The sequence below is a fragment of the Triplophysa rosa genome, linkage group LG13 (assembly GCF_024868665.1).
Source record: "Triplophysa rosa linkage group LG13, Trosa_1v2, whole genome shotgun sequence".
In the NCBI taxonomy this organism is placed as follows: Eukaryota; Metazoa; Chordata; class Actinopteri; order Cypriniformes; family Nemacheilidae; genus Triplophysa; species Triplophysa rosa.
This window is the reverse complement of record NC_079902.1, coordinates 10,462,873-10,489,216: the sequence shown is the minus strand read 5'-3', so window position 1 is coordinate 10,489,216 and position 26,344 is coordinate 10,462,873. Positions and strand designations below refer to the sequence as shown.

At 45.0% G+C, this 26,344-nt stretch overlaps 1 protein-coding gene across 11 annotated transcripts in view; it reads right to left on the bottom strand.

Moving 5' to 3' along the window:
- tenm2a (teneurin transmembrane protein 2a) overlaps nt 1-26,344 on the bottom strand; it is a 429,048-nt gene that overhangs the window by 276,029 nt on the left and 126,675 nt on the right. For 5 of the 11 annotated variants that reach the window (XM_057348980.1, XM_057348991.1, XM_057348983.1 and 2 more), the window contains exon 1: nt 24,834-25,109. The exons of 1 other annotated variant lie outside the window; for it this stretch is intronic. The gene's annotated coding sequence lies outside the window, so the exon portion shown is untranslated. Of the gene's footprint in view, nt 1-24,833; nt 25,111-26,344 lie in introns of those variants that run through there. 5 more of the 11 variants (XM_057348978.1, XM_057348982.1, XM_057348981.1 and 2 more) reach the window with 2 other exon arrangements.

Below are 26,344 nucleotides of genomic sequence, written 5' to 3'. Positions count from 1 at the left end.
GGCGGGAGCGATTCCTCCATTTTTACATTTCTGTACCGAGAGGTCACGCTGTGAAGTTTTGATCTTCTATTGGTCTCACGCACTCATGTGACGCGAATTCGCAGGTCAGAGTTCACCAAACCTGAACTTTGCTACGCAGCAAAATGTGGAATATCTTCGGACGGGCTTGCGTTTCCGGTCTGACGCATTTGCATGCGTATGAATGGAAGTCAATGGAACGAAAAGTCAAGTGTGACCGCGTATTTAATCTGACAAATCCAAAAGACAAAACAGTTTTACCATTCACCATCGCGATTACAAATCAAACACACACATCTGCACATATGTATATACAGACTGATTTTGTATGCTCTACTTTGTCTGAAAGGGATTGGAGTGGACATGTTTTGAGCCGTCACACTAAATTGTGTGTGAAACAGCATAACTGAGGGCTGGGCCACGTGAAATTCTATTGAGGAATCATTCTGAGCACGTAGGAAAATCTAATTTTCCTGTGGGACAAGACCTAAACAAGCACTGTGAGACCAGGAGTATTATCGTCACCCCAACCCTTACTTCACCTCAGCCCTAATGCCCATGAAGAATTTTTTTTTACTTTGGTCATGTTGAAAAAAGCAAACTTTAAAAGGTAAGACTATTTAGAATGTTTTAGTGGTGAATTACATTCATAAAATTCCCGAGTGGTTAAAGTGTGGTACCACACCAACAAACACAGCAGTACAGAGAGCCAATTTAACAAACTTTAAATGCACAAGCTTTTCTTTCAATATGTTGACAGTTTCCACTGAAACAGGACTTTGGAGATAACTGAGACATTGAGTAGCTCCAATACTGTACATTTACACGACAACGATGGAATGGAAAGCAGATTTCCTTTGCATTTTATAAAGTTTCACATACACACAGATCTCAAAACCATCTGCATTTACATGGATCCACAAAAATGAGTAAAAACGTCTTGGTTACATATATAACGTCTTGGTTACGGATGTAACGTTGTGTCGAGCCGACAGATGGGGTTCGTCCCTGAGAACCAATCGCTTCCGACTTCTTAGAAAAGGCCAATGAAATTGGCGAATGAAATTTGCATGCCGGACTCCACCCCCGGATATCCGGGTATAAAAGGGAGACGGCGTGCCTCATTCATTCACCTTTGTACTGAGGAGCCTGAGACCTCTCACGACTGCTGCAGTGGGCAGCACGTGTTGTGGCAAGAAGGACACAATGTCTCATTCCCTCCATCAGGGAACTGAGGTTACATCCGTAACCAAGACGTTCCCTTTCTGTCAGTCTCTCGACGTTGTGTCGAGCCGACAGATGGGGTTCCTATGGAAAACGCTACAACACTGTGCCCTGTCACAATCACTAGTGAAGCGATGGTGACTGGCCTGGGAGTGTCAGCCGTGAGCGCTACCGCGAAATTGTAACTTACCAGTGGGTAGGTGGGGGGTCCCAGAGCTTTACTTGAAAGGTGGGAAGGCCCCTGCCTTCGGCCTCACAGGCGGCGGCCTTGTTTCTCTAACAGCGAGAAGCCGCCTGGTATTGTAAGGCCACTGGGTAAGCGCTACTTCCTCAAGCGGGGGATGCGCTACAGATACCACTTCCTACTGGAGGGAGGAGTTTAGTGGAGATACCAACATGGTCTCACCGATGGGGGAGAACTCATGGGAAGAATGTGCGGACTGAAGGAGTTAACCGCGAGGTGGAGGTCCACCTAGGGAAGGTCATGGGTTACCAAGGTGGGAACCAATCATGAGGATACATCAGATGGAACCGCCCTGCTGGGGGGTTACAATGTCCGGTAGCACTAGATCCGGTTAGAGCTATGTTGTGGATAACTCAGTTGGTACCCGGCCTAAGGGGCAGGGCTGCTCTGCCCAGCCAGCCCGCAGGAGGTGCTTGCTTAGTGATGGATGGAGTGCCTGTTCTTCACCCAGTGGGGGAAGAAGGGAGGTTAGTTTAGTACGCTGACCCCCCTAGGGGAAAGGGGGGAAGGTACTGTCATAGGCGTACACCCTACCGGCCGCCAGTCTTGCCTGATGCCTGCAAGACTCGAGCTGATACCGGTTTTACTCGCAGGCTGTTGGACCTCGCAAAGGTGATGGGTGTAGCCCAGATGTCTGCCAGAGAGGCGCCTCGAGCCAGTGCCCACGAGGAGGCTGTACTCCGTGTGCAGAGAGCTCTCACCCAGTGGGCGCGGGCAATCTTAGGACAGGTACACCGTAGTGACGGCGTCCATGATCCAGTGCGCCAATCTCTGTTTGAGACAGCCCTCCCTGCTGAACTCCAAAACAGATAAAGAGCTTCTCAGAGCTCCTGTGGCTCTGCGTGCAGTCCAAGCAGAGGCGCAATGCGCGTACTGGACACAACACGGATGGGGTTGGGTCTTCCTCCCCGGTGGGGAGCGCCTGTATGTTCACCACCTGGTGTAGGGGGAGTGGTGGGAACTTTGGGCAAGTAGCCGGGCAGGGGTCTCAGGATAGAGTGAGAATCACCGGGACCGAGTTCTAGGCAATCTGTGAACAAAGAGAATGCTTTTAGGTCCGCTACCCTCTTGAGCGCCATCCGGAGAGCCGTCTTCATCATGAGGTGAGAAAGAGCGGCATATCCGAGGGGCTCCAGGACCGCATCAAGGTCGCAAGAGGGTACGGAGCGCGGGTGAGGCAGTGCCTTCCAGCACCCCTTAGGAACCAATTAATCAGGTTGTGCTGTCCTAGAGACTAACCAGCAACTGGGTCGTGATGAGCGGCAATAGCGGCTACATACACGTTCAGTGTGGAAGGGGAGAGATTACTCTGGAGTCTCTGGAAGGACAGCACGTTCCCAATTGAGCAACTCCGCGGGTCTTCTCTTTGAGAAGAGCACCAGGATGAGAAGAGGCACCACTTACAGGCGTATAGCCGCCTAGTGGCCAGGGCCCTAGCCTGAGTGATGGTCTTAACCGCCGCAGGGGGTAGGCCACTCAGGATCTCCTCATCTCATCCAGAGGCCAGACATGGAGGTTCCAGAGGTCTGGCCTGGGATGCCATAACGTGCCCTTCCCCTGGGAAAGCAGGTCCTTCGTCAGGGAAATCGGCCGGGGGGGAGCTGTCGTCAAGCGCATTAGCTCCGAGAACCAAGTCCGGTTGGGCCAGTATGGCGCAATTAGTACACTTGATGCTCCTCTTCCCTGACCTTGCACAGGGTCTGGGCAATGAGGCTCACTGGGGGGAAGGCGTAATTCCGCTTGTCCCATGGCCAGCTGTGCGCTAGAGCATCCGTGCCGAGGGGGGCCTCAGATGGGAGTACCCTAGCGGGCAATGGGTGGTGTCCAGGGAGGCGAACAGGTCTTCCTGAGCCTGCCCGAACTGTACCCAATGAGCTGGACTTGCGTGGGGGTGGAGTCGCCACTCTCCGCGAGGCGTCAACTGACGAGAGAGCACATCGGCTGTCTGGTTCAGGTCGCCTGGGATATGTGTGGCTTGCAGGGATCTGCTCACCTGTGGACTCCACAGGAGGAGGCGTCGGGCGAGTCGTGTTAGCTGCCGCGAGCGAACACCACCCTGGTGTTGAAATACGCTATGGCAGTTGTGCTGTCCGACTGGACCAGCACGTGCTTGTCCTGCACGAGAGGTTGTAGCCCCTTCAGTGCGGGTAGCACATCCAACAACTCTAGGCAGTTGATATGCCTGCGCAGGCGGGGGCCCGTCCATACCCCGACACTGCGTGCCCGTTGCACACGGCACCCCAACCCTTCAGGGAGGCGGCTGTAGTCACCACGACATGCCTCGTGACCTGCCCGAGGGGGACCCCCGCGTAGAAAGGTCATTGAAGACCAAGGGGTCAGGGTGCGTCGGCAGAGAGGCGTAATCACCATCAGCATGCTGCCGGTGTGCAACGCTCTCCAGGGAACTCGACTCTGTAGCCAGTGTTGGAGCGGTATCATGTGCATCAACCCGAGGGGTATCACCACCGCCGAGAATGCCATGTGCCCAGGAGCCTCTGAAATTGTTTCAGGGGGACCGCTGACTGTTTGAAATATTCCGACCCTCGAAAGCGAACCGTAGGAACGGGCGATGACGAGGAAGAATCGAGACATGAAAGTAAGCGTCCTTCAGGTCGATTGCCATGAACCAATCTTGACATCTGATAGATGCCGGGATGCGCTTCTGCGTGAGCATCCTGAACGGCAGCTTGAGTAGGTGCCTGTTCAGGGCACGCAGATCTAACAACCCCCTTTTTGGGGCCTATGAAGTACAGGCTGTAAAACCCGTTGAACATCTCGGCTAGAGGGACGAGCACGATCGCTTCCTCACCAGAGGGGTTGGCGACCTCGGCCCGAAGCACGGGAGCATCATTGCCTCTGACTGAGGTTTGGAGAATGCCCGAAACTTGGGCGGGCGCCTGGGGAGTTGGACCGCGTAGCCGAGACGGATCGTATCCCGTAGTCACCGTGACGGTTTGGGAAGCTCTTGTCAGGCTCCCAGGGACCGAGACAGGGAGGCTAGGGGTACGTTCTGCTTCATCGACCTCCCGGGGGGTGGTTCGATGTCTGGCAGTGTGGATCCCTTGTTGTGGGGGGGGCCCCGGAGAGGAGATCGGCTCTGCTGTTTTACTTGCCTGGCGATGATGTAGCACAATGCACCATCGATTGAGAGTGCATAGGCTGATGATTATCCTCAACATTGGGTCTTGTGTCAACGTTGAGTTGCTGAACACCGTCGTGTAGAGGGTGAGAGCGGCTGTGATAAACACCCAGAGAGAGAGAGAAAACTGGGGTTTGGCTGGGGTTGGGCCCCAAGGTATTCTCGATATCCCTGGGGTCTTCCCATGAGGGACGCTTTGGCTTCCGCCGCAGCTGCTGATGGGGTGGTGGTCTCCTCTTCGATGTCTTCTTCCGGGGGGCCGCCTGAGTGGGGGGTGCCGAAACCGGAAGGCGTCGAAGAGGACCAGGGCTGCTGGGAAGCAGACTGTGCACGGGATCTCGACGGCCAGAGGGCGGCCGAGTCACGGCGGGGGAGGATATCTTGATATCCTCTGTCTGCTTCTTTACTGTCGAGAACTGCAGCTCGACAGTATCACCAAACAGCCCCCCTTGCAAGATGGGTGTGTCGAGAAAGCAGACTTTCTCGGAGTTACTCATCTGTGCAAGGTTCAGCCAGAGGTGTCTCTCCTGGACCACAAGTGTGGACATCGCCCGACCCATGGCCCGCGCGGTCACCTTGGTCGCTCGTAGAGCGAGGTCGGTGACGGCGCAGAGTTCCTGCATAAGCGCTGGGTCGGTCTTACCCTCGTGGAGCTCTCTCAACGCCTTGGCCTGACCTGCAGGATGGCCATAGCATGGAGAGAGGGGACAGCTTGGCCTGCAGCAGAGTAAGCTCTCGACATCTTGGATGCCGAAAAACCTACATGCAGCGTTGGCAGAGGCAGTGCACGGCAACCCAATGCCGGCGATCCGGGGAAGCATGGCTGACATTTCGACGTCTGCTTCTTCCTGGGCTCGAACCCCCCGAGGGAGGGAGCTCCGAGGACTCGTCGGAGTCCGATGCCAGTAAGTCACCCTCCGATGCTGCAACGGACATCTCATCATCACGCACCGTTTCCGAATACGTGGTTGAGGAACAAGACGGTGGGACCGTCTCATGGGGAATGGTCAGACGAGCGAGACGAGGTGTGAACGGTCCGCGAGCCGGTGGCTGACGGATTAGCGCTCACAGTAATCCTCATATCACCCTCGTTTCTCGCCGTGGAAGATGGCAGGGCCATAGTCCTGCCGTCACGGAAGGGGAAGCAGACGAGGTGGTGGCTGAGTCCCGTGGGAACACAGCCACCCGTGACGCAACGTCTGAATCGTCAACCGCCCGCAGTGCGGGCAGGACGTATCCACAAGGGCTGCCCCAGCATACTGGAAGCAGACCTCGTGTCCGTCCCCCTCCTCGATGAGTGTGTTGCACCCACGAGAACAGCGGGACATGCCACGCTGGAGAAATTTGCTCTTTTAGAGAAAAAACTTGAACACTTCTGGAACCGCCGAGACGCCCAGGGGAAGTCGCCGCAGGAAGGGACAGTGTGCTGCACCACGTCGTAGAACCGGCAGTCTTGTAGTTGCTATCTTGTAGCGAAGTCTGTTGATCATGAGCGAAGGCTCCAAAGAACAAAAGGTGAATGAATGAGGCACGCCGTCTCCCTTTTATACCCGGATATCCGGGGGCGGAGTCCGGCATGCAAATTTCATTAACCAATTTCATTGGCCTTTTCTAAGAAGTCGGAAGCGATTGGTTCTCAGGGACGAACCCCATCTGTCGGCTCGACACAACATCGAGAGACCGACAGAAAGGGAACCTCAGTTCCCTGATGGAGGGAACGAGACGTTGCGTCGAATCAACAGAATGGGGTTTGATCTTGAGAACCTATCATCTCCGATTATACTTTTTAAAGGCCAATGAAGTTGGCGAATGGCGTGGCATGCCAGTCTCCGCACCGTACATATGGTTATAAAAAGGAAGATGGCGTGCCCATTCATTCACATTTTGGGCTGAGGAACCTAAGAGGCATTCCCGGTCGCTGCAGTGGACAGCAAAGCGTTGTGGCAAGAAGGACACAACGTCTCGTTCCCTCCATCAGGGAACTGAGGTTACATACGTAACCAAGACGTTCCCTTTCTGTCGGTCTCTCGACGTTGTGTCGAATCGACAGAATGGGGTTCCTATACGAAACGGCGCTGCGCCGCATCACGAGTTCCAGCGGAGCGACACTGACCGGCCTGGGCGAGTCACAAGTGAGTGCAACCGCGAATCGTAACCTTCCAGTGGTGTAGTAAGACATCAATGTGTGGATCACGACGAGAGGCTCCTACTAACGGCCGTAGAATACGAGCCGCTCCACCCGGCTCATAAGCTCGAAGTGCTTAGTGATGGATGGAATGCCTATACTTCGTCCAGTGGAGGAAGTAGGGAAGCTGGAACAGCGCACTGACTCACCTTATGAAGGGGAGAAGGCGCTTCACAGGCGTACGCCCAGCCGGTCGTCGGTCTTACCTGGTGTATAAGACGCGGGCCGACACCGGCTCTACACAAAGGTTGTAGAACCTCGAGAAAGTACTGGGCGTAGCCCAACCCGCAGCTCTGCAGATGTCTACCAGAGAGGCGCCCTGAGCCAGTGCCCACGAGGAGGTTACACCCCAGGTGGAGTGAGCCCTCACTGCCAGTGGGCACGGGAGATCTTGGGATCGGTACGCCATGGTGATGGCGTCCACGATCCAGTGCGCCAATCTCTGTTTGGAGACAGCCCTCCCCTTCTGCTGTCCTCCAAAACAGACAAAGAGCTGCTCAGAGCTTCTGAAGCTCTGCGTGCATTCCAAGTAGAGGCGCAGGGCAAGTACTGGACACGACACGGAAGGGGTTGGGTCTTCCTCCCCGGAGGGGAGTACCCGCAAGTTCACCACCTGGTCCCTGAAGGGAGTGGTGGGAAATTTGGGCACGTAGCCAGGCCGGGGTCTCAGCACCGCGTGGGAGTCGCCCGGCCTAAACTCAAGGCACTCGTTGGACACAGAGAGTGCATGCAGATCCCCTACCCTCATGAGGGAAGCGAGCGCCACTAGGAGAACAGTCTTCATCGTGAGATGAGGTAGAGCAGCTTCTCCTAGGGGCTCAAATGGGGCCATACCAAGGCCCAAAAGGACCACATCAAGGTCCCAAGAGGGTATGGAGCGCGGTCGGGGAGGATTCATCCTCCTCGCGCCCCTCAGGAATCTGATGACCATGTCGTGCTGACCGAGAGACTTACCTGCCACAAGGTCGTGATGTGCAGCAATGGCGGCGACATAGACCTTGAGGGTGGAGGGAGAGAGGTTGCTCTCTAACCTTTCTTGGAGGAAGGACAGCACGACACTGATCGCACAGCTCTGTGGGTCATCCCTGCGGGAAGAACACCAGGACAAGAAGAGGAGCCACTTGTAGGCGTACAGTTGCCTAGTGGCTGGTGGGCACAGGTGTACCGCGATGGCAATCTCAACATGGGGTACATTGACATAGCCCTTAGCTGCCCTGCCGTCGAGGGAAGTCAGGGCGACCGAGCTCGTCTGACGTGTATGCGCCAAAAAGGGGGCGTGCCAGGTCTTCGTGAGCTCTTCATGCACCTCCGGGAGAAAAGGTACCGGGGCGGAGCGCGGCTTGCCACAGCGCTCTGTATCCAGGTACCAAGAATCCAGTCGCGAGCGCTGCGGGGAAGGCAGTGCGGTGCACTGCAACCCGAGGCTTGCAGCGGCAATGTAAAGCATGCCTGTCATCTCCGCGTCAGACTCCTCCTGGGCTCGACCGGCTGTAGGTCGAGGGAATCCTCAGCGTCTGATGCCAGAAAGTCACCATCCGATTCCGTGACTGACACCTCATCCTCTGTACGCTGTTGCATAGATCCGCTATGGGACAGTTGACTGCCGCCCATCGGAGACAAGGTAGGTGAGCGTGACGGGGCATGGAAGGTCCGCGGCACTTTCTGCGGCGGGTTTACTTTTATGCACATACGCATACAAAGTTTTAAGCCAAAAACTATGTCCACAACTTCAAATAAACTTGCACTTTGAGACCCGTTTTCAAAAGTTTGCAATTTCAGTCCCCATGCACAGTTGTCGTGTAAACGAACAGCAAAATTGTATAAAAGTTTTCCGTTTTCAGTTGAAAACAGTCCCATGTACATGGTCTCATAGGCCGTGTTTCAATATGCGTTCTTCAGCGGTCTTGTGTCCTCGTGTTCTCGCTCTACGTCATCAATAACTGTTAAAGTCCGGTTCCAATACTCAAGAACACAGGAACAGAGAACGCATGAATGTACCCGGATGTGTTCTCAATATGAAGGATGCATCGAATGCAGCCTTGCACGCCTACAGAACCCGCTTAAAGTCCCAGAAGTCACTGTGGCGCATCCATCCAAGTTCGTTCTTCCGAGGCTGCCTCGCAAGACCGGTCTCCACGAGAACGCAAGTCTGTTCTTTGCGTTCTTGGAATTAAGAAACGGCGTTAATTTACCTAACAGCCTGGAATCTTATGATCAAAAAAAATCTTATCTTCAAAAAAATGAAAATGACAGACTGTACATTTATATTTTGAAGCACACTACTTTATAAGCACATTGTTTCTTCCTGATCAAATTGCATATGGCGGTAACATAAGCTATTGAGAATTGTGTGAATTTGCCAACTGGCATTTTTATGTTTTTGGAGATCAACTGTCTCTGTAAAGTGAACTCAGGGGAGAGAACAAACACAGCAGGGTTGACCCAGTTGTCACAGCTAGTGTTAAAACACCGTTAATAAAGATGTGCATTAAGAATTCCTCCAGTCCGATTCGGTGTAGATTAGCAGCTATTTATAATTCATTAACCTTGGGTGACTTTACAGTATGGATTAATTTTTAATTTCAGTTCAGTGCGGCAGCAGGAAGGTCAGCTGCGTGATGTGTCACAACATCACTTCCTCCAGGAGGCCAGGTCCACGGTGTCACTTTGTTTGCATCTTAAGTGCTCTCCTTACACAGTAAAGCGCAAAGTTAAAACAACATATCACTTACACTCAATGCTGAGCCAAACAGACAAACAAACCAACAGCATGACAGTTGTTTAATTACACAAACTGTCTGTATTCTTTCAATTCACTAAACACCTCAAGCAAGGCCACACATTTGCATGCTGCAATTCTCAATATTGCGAGTGGGTACTGAGTGCTTCAGCAGTTGTTTGGAAGACGCAGCAGACTATCATCATCATGCATAACATGTTCACACTATACAGCATTGTTCCACCACCGTGCGCCAGTCACCTGCATCGGCTCTTTAAAATGCAGTAAGTGCACTCAATTACATCTCGGGCTCTGGATATACGCCTGATTATTACGCACTTCTCCATCATTTGATCATTATTTAATGAATTACTACTTCAACGATCAATGGAAACCATACACAATCATTTATTTCACATAACTGTCTGTTTTATTTCAACTCTGCATGTAGAAAACAGTAATGGTAATAGCAGTGTTATTTGTGTCAGGAAAACAGAACATGCCGTAACTATAAGCAGACTTATTTGCACAAAAAGGACTTAATTCAAATACTATTTCAGCTCGTGGTTTTTCCCAACCATATTGCAAACGGTTCGTGAAAATGAAGCAGTGAAGTATTGTGCGCAAAGGTGGTGTTTAGTAAATTGTCCCTTGAGAATGCAGACTGCTGGTGTGAACCGAGAAAGAGAGACAGAGATTTTGTTCGGTCTCATGCGAGTCTGCAGGGTAAGAATGAGAGGGGCTTTCGAGGGGTAATAGATCAATACAGACACTGAAGTCAGTCGGTGCCCCTATGGCTAAAATAGAGCTAAGGGATCGTTCTCACCGACACACACACACACGCACATAGAGGTGTGCTCAGGGCGGGCTAGTAGACTCATCCAATACAAAGACCTATTTCAAGTGGAATCTATAGGGCCGCCAAAATGACCTGCTGGCTATGAGACACAAAGTATTTAAAAGCATCCCTGTCAGCAAATATCGAAATCGATCGGCATGTAAATTCAATAGGGACCTCGCAGACGTGGCTGTTTTGTGTGCAAATGACTAGCTGTTGCTTTAAATGGAGTCTGCCGGTTCATCACTTATATTATTCTATCTACGCGTGCAAATATTGAACCAGCGCAAGAGTGCCGTCCTATCTCTCGATAACTCACGGACCGCAAAACAGACCACATAACACACCCTGATCAGACAATGAGAATCGCATACGACACAAACCCACAATCCCACAACAAGCTTACTGCTCACCGGCACACGCACACATTCAAATCCTGACCCAATAACTGAAGACTTAAGACAAATTAGCACCTGCCTATTTAATTATAGAACTGACTTAATTAAAATCCTGGGGATTAAACACTACTAACTGGCAGAGAGGAATTCTGCGCAAAAACACACAGACACTGTACTGCATTGTAGTCTATCCTGCTTAAAAAATATAGGTGATGTAATCTTATGATGTTGAAAAGATGCAATCCCAAAGCCAAAGCATTTTTGCGATTGACTGTTTATCTGTTTTGTGTAAACACTAAATATGAATAGCACAGCCTTAGGGTAGATCAGATTATAATCGGCCAAGACATTTAATCTTTTTTCCATGACCGACTGACTGAGCTGGGTTACATTGATATGACAGGGGGTTTTTTTGGCCAGGAGGAGATTATTCCTCTTCCTCTAACAGATTTTAAAACCTGCTAATGGAATCAATCTTTTTTGGACAGAGATGTAGACCAAAGAGAGACATTTGCATGACCAAAAAAAAACAAATCCTGTAGAGCCAGCAAAAGAGGATTTGTGGGATGGATGGTGCAACACCAACTATAACTTTCAAGAAACTTTTAACACCTGAGCGATAATCTCAGCGTGTTAAACGGTGACAGCAGTGCCCTGAAATGTGAAAAAACGATAACCATGCAGTTTCTAGAAGCTCCTCGTACATCACTGTAAGGCAACTTCCCTCATTAGCTTTAAAATAACATATGAACCACTGTCTAGAAAATATGTCAAGAGATTTGCGGGAAAAAAACCCTTATTACATTTTGAATTAGTTTCTTTTTCTTTTAACAGATTTAATTCAGTGACTGCATGGCACAAGTAATGTGGGCCAAAGGAGAGGTGATGCAAATTTGCGGTTTCTCCTTATCCAATCAACCTATCATCATAAATCACTACATATGTTACCTGCATCTACTATAAAGTCTGTGAGTTCTCATTTAAAGCTAAACTTGATCTGCAAAAAAATAGGCTAGGCACCATAAATGCTCTGTAACTTCAAAGTTTAACTGTGATCTCTGCAAATTTTCAGAAGCCTGTGGGATTACTTATTTCACACTTTAAAACTCATCTCAGTAACGAAGAGAGTGTGAAATGTACTGCAGATTCAAGCCCAGGGTTTATAATGTTTTATGCTCATAAGTGTAAAAATCAGCTGGCAGACATTTAATAAGATTTCACTTTAGGTGTTTCAGACTCTGAGAACAGCTTTTGTGACAAATCTGGATTATACAAAAACATCAATAGGTTAATAGATTTGACCATTCACATGCTGTGTTTACTGCTTACCTTCCATTATAAAACGAGTTCATTAAAAGACAGGCAACTAAAGTGTTCGTGTTTAAATATATGATTAATCTGTACTGAATGTTGCAGAGTCTACAATAATAGGAACAATTTCTTTGTTCTGTTGAACACAAAAGAAGATATTTTGAAGAATGTAGGAAAGCAAACAGTTCTGGGGCACTATTGACTGCCATTGTCATTTTTCCTCCTATGGTAGTCAATGGTGGCCAAGAACTGTTTGGTTACAAGCATTCTTCCAAATATCTTTCTCTGTGTTCATCAGAACAAACAAATTTATACAGATTTGGAACAATCTGAGGGTGAGTAAATGACGACAGAATTTTCATTTTTTTTGGTTTAACTAATAAGAAAACAAACCACCAAGTCAAATTCACATGGAATGTTACTGAAAACAAGGAGAAAATACATTTTTTCAGTTATTAGTTTTGGAGACATTTACTATTTCCTCATTCAAAGAGATAGGCGCTAACATGGTCAGGGGCGTCGCACCCGTGGGGGAAAACACCCACACTTTTCCCGGTGAGAGGGTTCAACACCCGCACTTCGTCTGCAGTTTTTCCGCAGTTTTTCACAAACGCCTTACAGCAGTCGCTCCTCCGTTTCTCTGGCCGCTCTGTGTCTGCGCTCGCTGCGGCTGCCTCCTCTCCCCTCCCTCTCAAACATGACACCGGCTTTGAGTGTGACCGGCTGATGATTGGCTGTTCTGCCTTAAGTCCCGCCTCTCTTGGTGTGTTAGATTTATCGGTCAGCTCGTGCTGAGGAGGCGGGAACTTATGGTTATGGTAATTTACATCTCCCTTTTCCAGGTACTTTGAATGAGTGTTTATACTTTCGAGGTTTTTAAATAAGCTTGATATGTGTTTGGAAAGATGTTCTGTTTAGGTTTTGTTGACATCTCGAGTGTTTTCTGTATTATATTTCGTTTTTTAGACTAATGCTAATTGCTAATTGGGATATTATTCAGCAGCTATAGCTAAATTCAGTTATGTATGCGGCATGCAATGTATAAAGTAACTGTGATGAAGAAGGCGGGGAATTGATGAGGAGGAGGGACAAATTGTCATTGTTAAGCAGTGTATTTATGGGTTTATTGCCAGTGCAATTGATTTTGATATTTTGAGCATTGTTTGTTGATTAGCTGAATACTTTTGTGGATACTTACCTGTTGTGTTTGATTGTACCTGTTGAGGAGAAAAAAGTGAGAAATTATGTCATTCTTTGCATACCTGTTGAAGAACTATGAAAGAAAAGTGTATATTATTTTAATGTTTAAAAACAGTAAATTGTTACATTATTTATACCACCAGAGAAAAAGCTTTGTGTGGGCGGGTTTTTTTTATATCTCCCCTTTTCAAGGCGCAAGTAAGCAAAATTTAGCAGTCACAGTCACAGTCCTGTCAGACCCATGGGAAGCTTTTTATATCTTGTGTTATACCTTTTGTACCCTTCTGTCATTGTATTCATCGTTTTTATTGTTAAGAAACAAACCACATCCATCCCCCGCACTTTTGAAAAGCTTGCTATGCCCCTGAACATGGTGTAATACTAAAATGGCCACCGAGTAAACTGACTTCAATAGAATTTGAACAGAATTGCAAAAAGAATAAAAAAAGGCTTTCAAAATAGGTTTTCCCATGCACATTCCCTACAATGTATCTGTTATTGGTCAAACAAACAAAAACCGGTGACCAGTAAAAGAAAGTAAAACAGTTTCCTTCAGAGTGAAAATAACAGGAAATTGCTGAAAGATAGAGGAAGACAATCTGAAGTGGGCCAGATTAGAACCCATATCTCCTGCATGAGCACTCTTAATGCTAGGCCACCCCTCTAACAATAAAGTGCACTTTTTGGGCTTAACGTTTAACAGTATTTTCCCCATAGCAAATCAGAAAGGACCATATCACAATCACTGGCTGCAAACTGAAAACCAATGAGTTAGAGAAAAAAGGGGAAAAAACAATTTACCCGCTTTATGTCATCAGTGGTAATAGAAGCATTCAAATTCAGCGGCGCATCCCTGACTCTATTTGAAATGCTCTTTACCTTTTCTGCACCAAAACCAAACTGCTGCACACTTCCATATCAATATTTTACTGCCTGCTTAATGTGAATTTAATGATACCAATCTCCTATTTAAAGTCAGTGTTCTGTAATGGAAGGCTCTCAGTGGGAGAGAGCTGGAGAATCGTATAGTAAGATGCTGGGACGATGGAACCGGAGATACCGTGAACCCGGCAAAGTAATCACGTGGTCTTCCCGCTACAAGAGTAAATCAGCCACTGCTGCATGTGAACAAAGCCCAGGAGGTAGTTAAGACTGGTTCTTAATGAGCGAATTAGGTTTGTTTAGGCAGCTTTTACATGCTGCTGGTAATGAGGGGAATGAGAGACATATACTTATGCCAAGTAGGGGTGGGGGGAAAGGCTAGTGAGTTGTTCTGAAGAAAGAGTGTATGACCACATGACATGAAACTACAGCATTATACGTTCTGTGCTTTCTTTCTGTGCTCTGCAAATTTTACATTCTCTAAAGTATGGAAACGCAAAGGGATAGAATTCTGAAATGATTTATACAAACGTCATTCACAACCTGACTCTTTCTTCTGTGGAAGACAAAAGAAGATATTTTGAGAAATGTCTTAGTGTTTTTTTCCACACTGTGGAAGTGAAAGTAGATCAATGTTGTTTGGTTACCCACATTCTTCAAATTGTCTTCTTTTGTGCTCTGCAGAAGAAAGAAAGTCATACAAGTTTGGAATGACATGAGGGTGAGTAAATAAAGAAAACACGCATTTCTGTGTCAACTATCCTTTTAAATGAGTTCAGATCTCAAATGATGAAATGAATATTGAAAAATAGCCTCACAATTAAAAACCAAGAATGATCACAGTAGAGATCAGATGGATGTTTTTCATCATACGTGCATGTTTCTGAATTGATATAAATAGGTCTTTCTGTGATGTTGAGCCTTGTAATGAAATAGTACCGTCCTACTACTTGGAAAGAAATAGCTTGTTTCCGTCCACTGACCACAAACTGAGGTTTCATGTCAGCTGTGCTCTGATATTCAGGCTACAACACACACACACACACACACACACACAGAGAAATTAATACACCACATCTATATTACACCTGCTGTCCACTATCACACAGATGCCGAGATATAAACGATTACAATCTATTAACAAAATATTAATACAGGCTATTTAAACATGCAGAAAAAATACCCCTCAGTGATTGTGGCCTTCACAGTCTGATAAAGCACTGCAGCGCAAACCATCTGTGCATAATTAATGAAGCATTCATAAGAACTGTGATCCTAGATGGCAGTACAGATTCATGTGTTTCAAACAGAAAGTCTTATCTTTCAACAGGACCAATGACTGTTACATTTTTCTGATTAAAAACTGTGCAGCAAGAGTACACAATATTTGTCTGAACTAGTCACACTTTTTCTTTTCTTTTCTGTACCTGAACACAATTAGACTTGACTGTCCCAAACAACATCACACAGATGCTTTTAGCACCTAAAAACAGTAGTACACTGAACAATGTGTGTCTGTGTGTGGATATGTTTGTATATCCCGGTGGGGACCTAAACCTGAATGCACACCAACACATGGGGACTCGTGTCACCGTGGGGACCAAAATTGAGGTCCCCATGGGCTAAAAAGCTTATAAATTGTACAGAACAATATTTTTTAAAAATCTAAAAATGCTAAACGTTTTCTACGATCTTTAGGTTTAGGGGATAAAATATACAGTTTGTACAGTATAAAAAACATTAAGCCTATGGACTGTCCCCACGGAGATAGTAAACCAGACAAGTGTGTGTGCGCGTGTGTGTGTAACACTTGCACACACTCATTTATCCACAAGCAAGGACACAGTCACAGACCTAGAGAAGGTCATCGCATACAAAACACACCCAGGTAAAGGTATGATCTTTCTCCTCTCACTTTCCGAAATGATCACATGCATGAAAGCAAGGGACTACGTGTGTGTGTGTGTGTGTGTGTGTGTGTGTGCGTGCGTGCGTGCGTGTGTGTGTGTGTGTGTAATGTTTGGGGAGAGAGAGTACAGAGGTTAAACTTCTACCTTTGAAAGTGTTCCCAGCAGACATTAATCATTTCGGGCCTGGATGCATCATTGCAATCATAAATCATTGGACCTGACCTCTCGTTCCTCTTTCTCTATGATATTAGTGAGAAGCGGAGAGTAGCAAGATTGCTCTCTGCATGACGGTTCGCACCAAATTTATCGTTCAATATGCACGTAGCGCAAAGTAGTTAAAAATGGAAACAGCGGTAAAGCATCTAAAAATGCTTGCAGTATAAACATTGTTTATGGGAGCTTACCTAAACCCAGTGATCAAACAAACTGGACTGATGAACACAGATGTTATCAAGAGATCCTTGCAGATCTGTACTTGTGACCCCAGGTTTCTGTGTCAGCTATTTTAGGAGTCGACAGGGTCCCTTTACACTAATTACTACCGGAGACCAACTGTTAAAGAGACCAGCAATGCTGTTGAATTTCTTCCATGTAAACCGTGGACTGATGGATGCCTCAGCGCTCATGGCCAAAGGAAATTAGTTATTTTTCATAATGGTTTGTTTGTTATTGTGAATGTACAGTTAAGTTTGTAAACATTTGCTGTACTGCTGCAAATAAAAACAATAAAACAGCCTGCTGAATACTATACATACAACAAAACTACATTTTCTATCATTCTGTATGTCAGCATAAGAATGATTACATGCAAACATTAGGAAGCAAGTACACACTTAAATTAATGCACATCCTTTGCTTTTCATTCCGTCAGAGAAGCGCGACAAACGTTCCCTCACTTTGTCTGAAAATGAAAAAGGGAAAAGTAATTGTCTGTATATTTCTGCCCAAAATCACTTCAGAAGCAAGAAGCATCAGATAGTGATGTTAAAGAGTTCAAGAAAGCCACACAGGTTTGGAATGACATGAGGGTAAATAAATGATCAAAGAACTGAGTGAACTATTAACAACAGGCTCCAGTAGACAGATGTTGGCGTTGAGCAGGCCAGTTGCTAAATGAGCGCATACAAATAATAAATAGGCTATAGGTGACAGTTTTATTGAATCAGTCCCCTGTAACAAAAGCCATTTATTTATTGTTTAACATGTGATAAAAATATTACACTGCCTAAAGGGAATTGGTTTTTCAATATAATCCTTGTTGATTGTAACCAAGCCAATGTTCACACCTGAAACCTTTACTACACAAAAGTTTCCTGTGCGAGAGAATTTCTCCGTACACTTACATTTATTAATTTTTGCCAAGCATCTTTTACTTAATTTGATTAATGCAGTGGAGCGTAACTTAACTCCACCTACTCGCGGTGAGTTGTGGGTAATAGAGGGTATGCACATGACGTGACTTTCCACCGTGAACATACCAAAACACCCTTGAGTGGCAAAACACTCAGCAAAATGACTGCTTGCAGTATCAGGAAATGCAATTCCGCGCAACATATCAGTGTCCAAGGACACCTGGTTCTTTTCATAAGGATCACCATACTGTCCAACTGCTTTTAATTTCAGCAAATAACTGCGTGTTTTAGTCCGAGTTTCCTCCTATTGAAAGCAGCCATTTTGCTGGATGTTTTACCACTCAAGGGAACGTGTCCTGGCACTCAAGGGGGCGTGTCCAGGCTTGTTCACGAGGGAAAGTGACGTCAATGCATACCCTCTCTATCAGCCGTTAAGTGTCCATGGATTCACACTTCGAATTTTCACCGGAAACTAGACCATCCGGGAACTTTGAGAATATACTCATTTCGGCATACTATGATTTGGGACATACTGTACTAATTCTATTTTCAAATACTATTTAGGATGGATAGTAAGCGAAGTGGGACGCAGGAAATGCGTTTACTGTGCAGCGATGGTAATACCTTCTGCACCTTGTGTAAAATGGCCTTAGGATTTTTTCCTATCCTTGACCTTGATGGTTTAAAAATTAAATCATTTGGTTAATAAAGATAACAAAATTAGAAAATGTATTTTTAAGTTGTCTTCATTTATTAATTTGCCTTAAAGCGCAATAAGTTCTGAATAACACTCAGCTAATCAGCAAACATGCATATCTTATAAAGTGCAGCCTATTTGTCCCGATCTACACATAATGAATATTCACTTATGTCTTTAAACAGAACTATAAAAAACACTTTTATAACCGAATGAATTAAATACTCCGTCAGCTGTGGAAATATCTGAGTTTATTTAATTACTTTTGACTGAACTCTCATGAGACGTTATCTGATCTAAGGCCCTAAAATACTCTATCTGCCATTCTTGCTAGGTCTCTTTCCCTTCTCCTTTGCTCACACTATCCATTTTGCCATTTTCCATTGTTGTTTATTCTTTATCCCTCTAACACACATTCTCCCTCACAAATGACAAAATCCATGTCATCCTTTACATCACAGGGTTGTGGGATGTTGATTGGTCCGAAGTGCTTGTTGTCAGTAACTGAAGGTCTAGCAGGATGTCTACTGAACAGCATGTCTAATGCTTTTTAGCCATAACTGTGTTCATAATAAGGCACACCCTCTAATACCTTACAGGCTATATGTGTCATGGATGCTATGTAATTTTATATTAATATTATTATTAGAGCTCAGAACCGAACACTATATTAAGGCATTGTGAAAGAAATACTCACACATCATTCACATGTATGAAACAACAGTCCCCTCTCATCTTCTCTTCTTCAACACAAACACGTACACCAGTACCAACATAATGCAAAGTGATGTGCTATCCCTGAAGCATTGCATATTAAACCCACAACAGCAGGGGTTACAGCAATAGATAGAATGAGGAAGAGAAAGAGAGAGAAAGCCCCAATAAGCATTACAGTGTGTCATATTTTTGATAAAAATTTATGATTGAATGGTTTGAAAATCATTTTAGAAACATACAAAATTCAAGTATTTGTCTAATAACCTCTACAGCCAATACAACAGAGGTGCATAACTTCCGACAGAACATTATTCGAGTGTTGAGTCCCATCAGCATCACCCCCCTGAACAGGACAGCCATTGCCAGGAATCACAGGCGGATGATGGTTTTGGGAAGCTCAGTTGTAACTCAGCACCAATTCACAGTGCCAACGGAGAGGGGTATTAGACAGGGCAGGCACCAGTGACAGATGCCTATGGGACCTTCCTCTCCAATACAGGCTGAAGATCCAGCAAGTTTAGCATCCTGGGCCACAGCCAAATCAGAATCGAGTTTACACTTGCAATGAGCCTCCATCAATCAGGAACTCCCTTACTAAGGTCTAAAACCCTTGTTTATGTACAAACACATATACGTTGTATATTTATGACCCAGCTCACAAAAAAAATAAAAGAATCGACCACAGTTTCTTTTAAGACGCTGACTGACTTCCTTTAAAAAAAATTGGGGGCAAGATGTATATTACTCTATCAAAAGGATGTTTGATTAGAATCGATGGCCATTTTGAGATTTTGGCACCTGCTTAAACTGTGTCTGAGAATTGGTAATTTATTGGACGTCTAGTTTGGCATTCTATGGAGTCAGTTTCATACTATTTGATAGACATATTATAATTTTGACAGAGGCATGTTTTTATTCTAGAAAACAATTGAGAATAGACTAAACGCAATCCCATCATGCTTTGAGCCCTGAGAGCCCTGCTGAAAAAAAAACCTTGCCCAAAACACAATAAAACATTTAATGGATTGAATGGTTATAATGGGAATTGTATTGGATTTAATGGAAACTATAATGGTGTCAACTGGTATGTGATGGACTCTGTTTGTGGGATGTTATCTGGCAGATATTAACCAATACAACACCATTAAATCCTATTGGAAAAATGCCCAAAACACACAACAAAAGGAATTTTGTAATGGTTTTAATAGAAACATCTAAGGGTTTGTAATGGTATTGTAATGGAAACCATTAGAATTTCTGCAATGGTTTCTATGGTTTTTTCAGTAGGGTGATGGGCAGGTGGGTATAAAAAAACATTGGCTGTTTCTCAATTCCAAGAAGGCAAAGAACTGACTTGTGTTCTCGTGGAGATCGGTCTTGCGAGGCAGCCTCGGAAGAACAAACTCGGATGGACGCGCCATAATGACTTATGTGACTTCAAGCGGGTTCGGTACGCGCAAGTCTGCATTCAGCGCATCCTTGATATTAAGAGCACATCGGGGTACTTTCATGCGTTCTCTGTTCTTGTGTTCTTGAGAATTGGAACCGGACCTTGACGGTTAGTGATGACGTAGAGCGAGAACACGAGGACACAAGACCGCTGAAGAACGCATATTGAGAAACGACCACTGTGAGTTGCTGTCCGAGTTGTGGATTTGACACCATAACCTAGTTAAGTTTCTCAACAGCAACCTGAGCCCTATTCCAGACTGACTAGAGGTGAAAACTATGCTTGTTAGCTCTGCGGCCACCATTGGTCCAACCTGTCATTAAGAGACATTGAGAAGGGTAACGGTGACAGACCGGCAGGACAAATATTGTTCATCAGCGCTCTGATGTTCTCAGCTGTCTGTGTGTGTATGCGGTTTTAGATGCATTAGGGTTGTTATACACACCCACCAAACCCTGTAATCTTTTAATCTGCTGAGGGCTGGAATCACAGGCTGCATCTGTCAAAGTGCTCGACAGGAGAGAGGCCACACACCTCATGTGGCAACACACAGGTTGTCTTCTACACACTCAATGACAGCACATAAGCATTATGCTGACATTCTGAGGGAGGTCGCATTTTCAAATCTGGCAGTTTATGCCACCTCAATGGCCAAAACACTGACCACCACGCATGGAAACACACACATTCATGCATCCCTGCGTTCATTAACACATCTCGGTTGCTCGAACACGCAAGCCACCCCTCCTCACCATCTATCTGGTCTCATTCCCAGTTCTCGTTCACAAATGGCGGTCCTGGCCGAAGGACGCAGGACTAGCGGGGGGCGGCATGATGATAATGATGCAGACACTCCTATAACTGCAAATGGACTCCGCTGCACCAGCCAAGCCGATACACACGCACAAACAAAACAAAAAAAACACAGGCGTTAACCGGAGTTTTGCTTAATTGGTTGGAAAGGGTCAGGCTTATGTTGACAGTAATGAAGACTGATGCTCTTGTGCATCCTCAAATGTTCTGTGGAGGGTATAAATAAACACTGTCAGCCCTAACCCAGATCTGAAGCTGTGCGTACACATAAAAAAAGACTTGCCGTCATAACAACACACACTCACATTTTATAAAGCTATAGTGTTCCAGTAACCCTGGTAACAGTAAAAAAAGTTTAAAGAATTAAGAATGAAAGAAGCAGACACTCATAGTGGTTTTATGCAATGTCCAAATGACACTTGTGTTTCTAATTATAAACATAAAACGTCTGCGATTTGGGATTTCTGTAGTTTTTAATAGACAAGTGTGTATTATTTGGATGTGCTCTTAATGCGTGTATCAAGAAACCCACTGAAAAACACTATACAAGACACATTCAGGTGTAATAATAATAGCATTTAAATATGAATAAAGAAAGAAAAAATGAGGATTACGTCCAATGCCGCTACTATAAACCATTATAAACAGTCTGTTATCGGACCAGATTTATTGATTTCATTTTCATTTTTTTGTCAGATGAGATGCCAGCATTACTTGCACCACTGTTCAGAAAGTTGGAAATATGGACTAAATCCACGAAGATGCTTGCCAAAGGAAAATGGTGGCTTTAGTCACAGTATTTTAAGAAAGTCAAAATAATTGATAAGGATTAAGAAAAGAGTTACAGACATCAATGCCCAAACTGCATTGAATTTCTCTATTTTGGCCAAAAAAACACCAAGTAGTTCGTTGTGACCCAGTCTTAAAAACCAGGCTCAACCAAAAATGAAAATTCTGTCTTTACTCACCCTCAAGTTGTTCCAAATCTGCTAAACACAGAAAGATATTTGGAAGAATCAAGAAAAAGTTCTTGGACACCATTGACTACCATAGTAGGAAATATTTCAAAGTCAAAAGTGCCCCAGAACTGTTTACTTTCATACATTCTTCCTACATATACAGTATTCTTTACACTATCTAAAATCTATGATTTTATGTAGAAAACTGTAAATCACAAAAAATGACTTTAGCTAAGTTTATTCATACTGGGTCACAATTCCATAAATGTTTCTGAAGTTGCATGAAAAAAAAACATCACGTTTAAACGATCCTGATAAAAATCATAAAGATGGTTAAAGTAGAGATAATCCAAATAAACACACATGCAGTGTACACACATCTTTAGTGTCTGTTAGGCCGTCCATTCACACAGCCAATCAAGGAGACTAAAATGGATATTCGAACAAGCCGGACATTTGTTGCTGTTTGTCAACATGTCTTCGCACTTAGTGTGAAAAATGAGGCTCTTACGAAGCGAGGCTTCAGGGTACAGTCGGGATGCAAACAGAAGGAGTTTACATTCAGCAAAGGTGCTCAGCAGAGCTGGGTTGAGCGGAGCATCTGCTCTCATTTTGGAGTTTGCGGGCTGCTCGCGGCCCAAAGAAGGCAACGAGCCAGTGTGTGAGCTTAAGGGGGTTAAGGCCGCACACACACCCATGCTAACCGAGAGAGGGAGGCTGTTAAGTGTGATCGGCTCTTCACTGCCTGTTTTGACACGTTAGCTGGATTTACATCGTGCCAACTGGGCCAGGCTGAGGGATTGTGTATGACATGCACGGCTGTCCAGCGTTAAAGCCGTTTAGTCGCTCAGACAGTGTGGACATAGTGTGTTCGCCAACACATATAGTGTTTACGTCCAAATATCCTGTTAGGTTTAACACACACACACACACACATACCTGGTACCAAGAGGCTGATAACAATGTCTGGCAGGTGCCAACTGGACTGAGGGATAATCAGTCTAGTCTTCATCCGCTTGAACTGTGCATGCACAACGGTTATGTGTGTCCCTGCACATAAAAGGTTTTTTTCCTACACGTATTATGGAAAAAGCACACCAAAAATACGACGATTTATGACACAGTAGGCAAACTATACTGCATGAGGTACCACTGAGATTCTCAAGCTATTCAATGTCATTTACATAGTTATTGTTGGTAACATGTTACATGCGTAAAAACAGTGGACAATTCATACATAGCAGTTTTGCCAGAAATGTATTAATAAAGTCTTGCATACCTATACAGAATCAAACTAAGAATGCAGTATGCCACATTGACTGAAAAAGATTTGACTCATTCTGCTCACACATTCTCACGTCTTTGCCCTGAGCGGATCTCTCAGCTCTGTGTCCATTAGATTTAAGCTCTAATTGAGAGATATGGTACATGAGAGAGGGATCAGATGGAGTGAAGGAACAAGGAGAGATAGAAGGACTGGATGAAAGCCTGAGGCCCAACAGCGAGCCTTCATCTCTTGATCTTTCCCATCTATCGTCCGACCGCCTCCACTCCTAAACGCGGCACAGCAATCATATATCAATAAGCACATTCGCTCAGCGACTTCAAACTCCCAACACAGCAGGTGAAGAGCAAACATCCCGACAAAACATGTCTTTAATATAGTGCAAAACACAAGCTTAGGCTTTATTTCATTTTCATCTACGGGAACTGGAATTTGTGGAAGAATTCCAGATAAAAGAGGGGGGAAAGAAATAGCCCTTGTTTCAAACTTACATGACATTATTTCTCTCAGGTTATCTTGAAAGGTGCTTTTCCAAACAACACACTCTATATTAGATAGATGTAGGTTATATAGATTTTAAGAAAATAGATCATGACATGCAGTTGAAAGAAAACTGTTTATTTAGTATATGGTGCTTTTTATCACTGACTGCCTACTTTTACTGCACCAGAGCAGTTTTAACAATCTTCTCAAAAATCTACTCAAAAATAATTGAAATAACCCAAGGGTACTGCTTTTTACTTTTTGGTAGAACTGTTACCCAAGTGTCCTGTAATGATATAGCTGGGCACATATCAGGGCTGCATCATCAGGGGGAGGTAAGAAGTTTAGGAATGCAAAACCAGTGAACACTGTGACAACAATCTGCTTCTCCTTGCAGAAACACTAATAAGGAGCCTGAGTCTTGCCATACCGTTCCTGACCTTATAGAGCATATGACACTAATTGTAGTTACAGTATAGCCATTTCTGGCATATTCTGCAGCTGCTGATGATACTGTGAAGAAGGGAAATGAGAAGAGTGGACGATTCACCGTTGCGCCCGCGCAGCTCACAGGCAGCCAGTGTTGGTATGCGGTTCCCATAAACTGCCCAGTTCACGCACTATAAGGTCGCCTCGATTTTTGGTTTTACAAAAATAAATATGCATCTATATTCTGTAAACTCCACACAAAACTAGACACCGGACTCTAAACATAATTGTAAACAAGAAAAGAGTTCCAGCAACTGCCCCCTCCGACACCGACGCGTCCTATTGGCATGCCTTTAAAGCGCCCGAAATAATGAGGAAGAGGATGATGAAACCAGCGCGACAGATCCACATTACCAGCACGGACATCAGACGCCAGGGTAGTTTTTTAATCAAAAGCATTTGTCAGCAGTTGTTTATTTGTGCTTCTACCATTCACACAAGTGTGGAACACAGTGATTGATGTAAGGAAAGGTGCACTGCAAAAGCACGCAGTGCTGGGCATTAAAATGTAAGATCTTACCTGCGCTGAACAGCCTGTTCATTTCCCGAAGGAAACTTTTATGTCCCTTCCCAACGCCAACCCGACAAACTGGTACTTTTCTAAAGACAACTGAAAATTCCTTTAAATGTATCGCACTTTAAATAAACGGATAACGCGTAAAAGCCTAATGCAGCTGTGAATGATGAGTCAATGATGCTGTCCGTCGGGAACCTGCTGTTTTCAAAATGAGCACTTGATAAAGCACGGCGAGATCGCGAGTCTCTACAAGCGTTTGCTTTCATTAAAGCCAAACAGAGGCGCGCGCGTTGAATGTGCGCGTCTGAGCGCGGCGGGCTGAAGGAGATCGGACGCTACCATTCACAGCGAGGGAGAACAGACCGCATCGGCGTGCAGGCTTTCAGACACATGCCACCGAAACCTCAAAACATATGTCCGGACGGATAAATATTGCAGTTGACGTGAGTTACGAGTTAACAAACAGATGCTGAATAGAAACGATTTGTTCCTTTAATTTTCTTATGGAGGATTTGCTCGCGCTTCAGGTAATTGCCCAGCGCGCGCTTGCACCTGCCTGAGATGTGAGGAGAATTAAAATCAACCGTCTTCTGACATGAAAATCTATAAATCTGCACATTTATGATTACTTGCGTGCAAATGGACATTTCGTTTACATTTTGGACGTGTTTGTTGTAGCGTTTGGCAATGCACAATTGTCGTACTTTTTACTCCAGTGAATCACATGATAACCAAAGTAATTTTTGCACATAACCTATAGGCTACCTCAAGTCTTCTTCGAATAAAAATAAAAATTAAGTATCAAACAGGCATTAAGTATCGAATAAGTCACAATGGTTTGGTTGCATATTCTAAACAATTAAAACAAAAATAAAACATGTAAAAAACGATCACAATATATTGAATTCAATTACAACAGGAGCTGAGGGTAGATTTACCAAATGGTATTTAAAACGGTGTATTACACTTATTAGAACAGTATTTGAAACTAACACACAACACTCCTACCATATAAAAACATTTGTGTAATTGGACTACAAAAACATGAGATGTTGGCAACTTTTCTCTGTAAAAACTTACTCTCGCAATCATATTTGACACTCATCTGATAATGCGTATTAATGCACTCACAATGACATTTCCCTACTAAGAAGGAGATAGGGGCATAACGAAAATGGGATGCAATTACAACCTATAACCAGGGAGTCATTGTCGAGTGTTTCTCCGTTATTCAATGCCAAACGAAGATCTAACTGCATATTTCCCTATAGGCTGGAAACATTAAAGCTTGATTATTTGAGAACACCTTGTTAGAAAAACCCCATGGCTGCTCTTTGAAATGCGCATTTCAAACATTTCTTACACTCTACGGGTGATCGTGTGATTTGGTTATGACACAGCGTGTACCGCAGGTTGAAATTTGTTCAGAGACAAAGACAAGGATGTATTCAGTTTTGTTGGCTTGTGCCCCCCACCTTCAACTGCAAGATAGAGGCCAGGGAGAGGAAAAACTG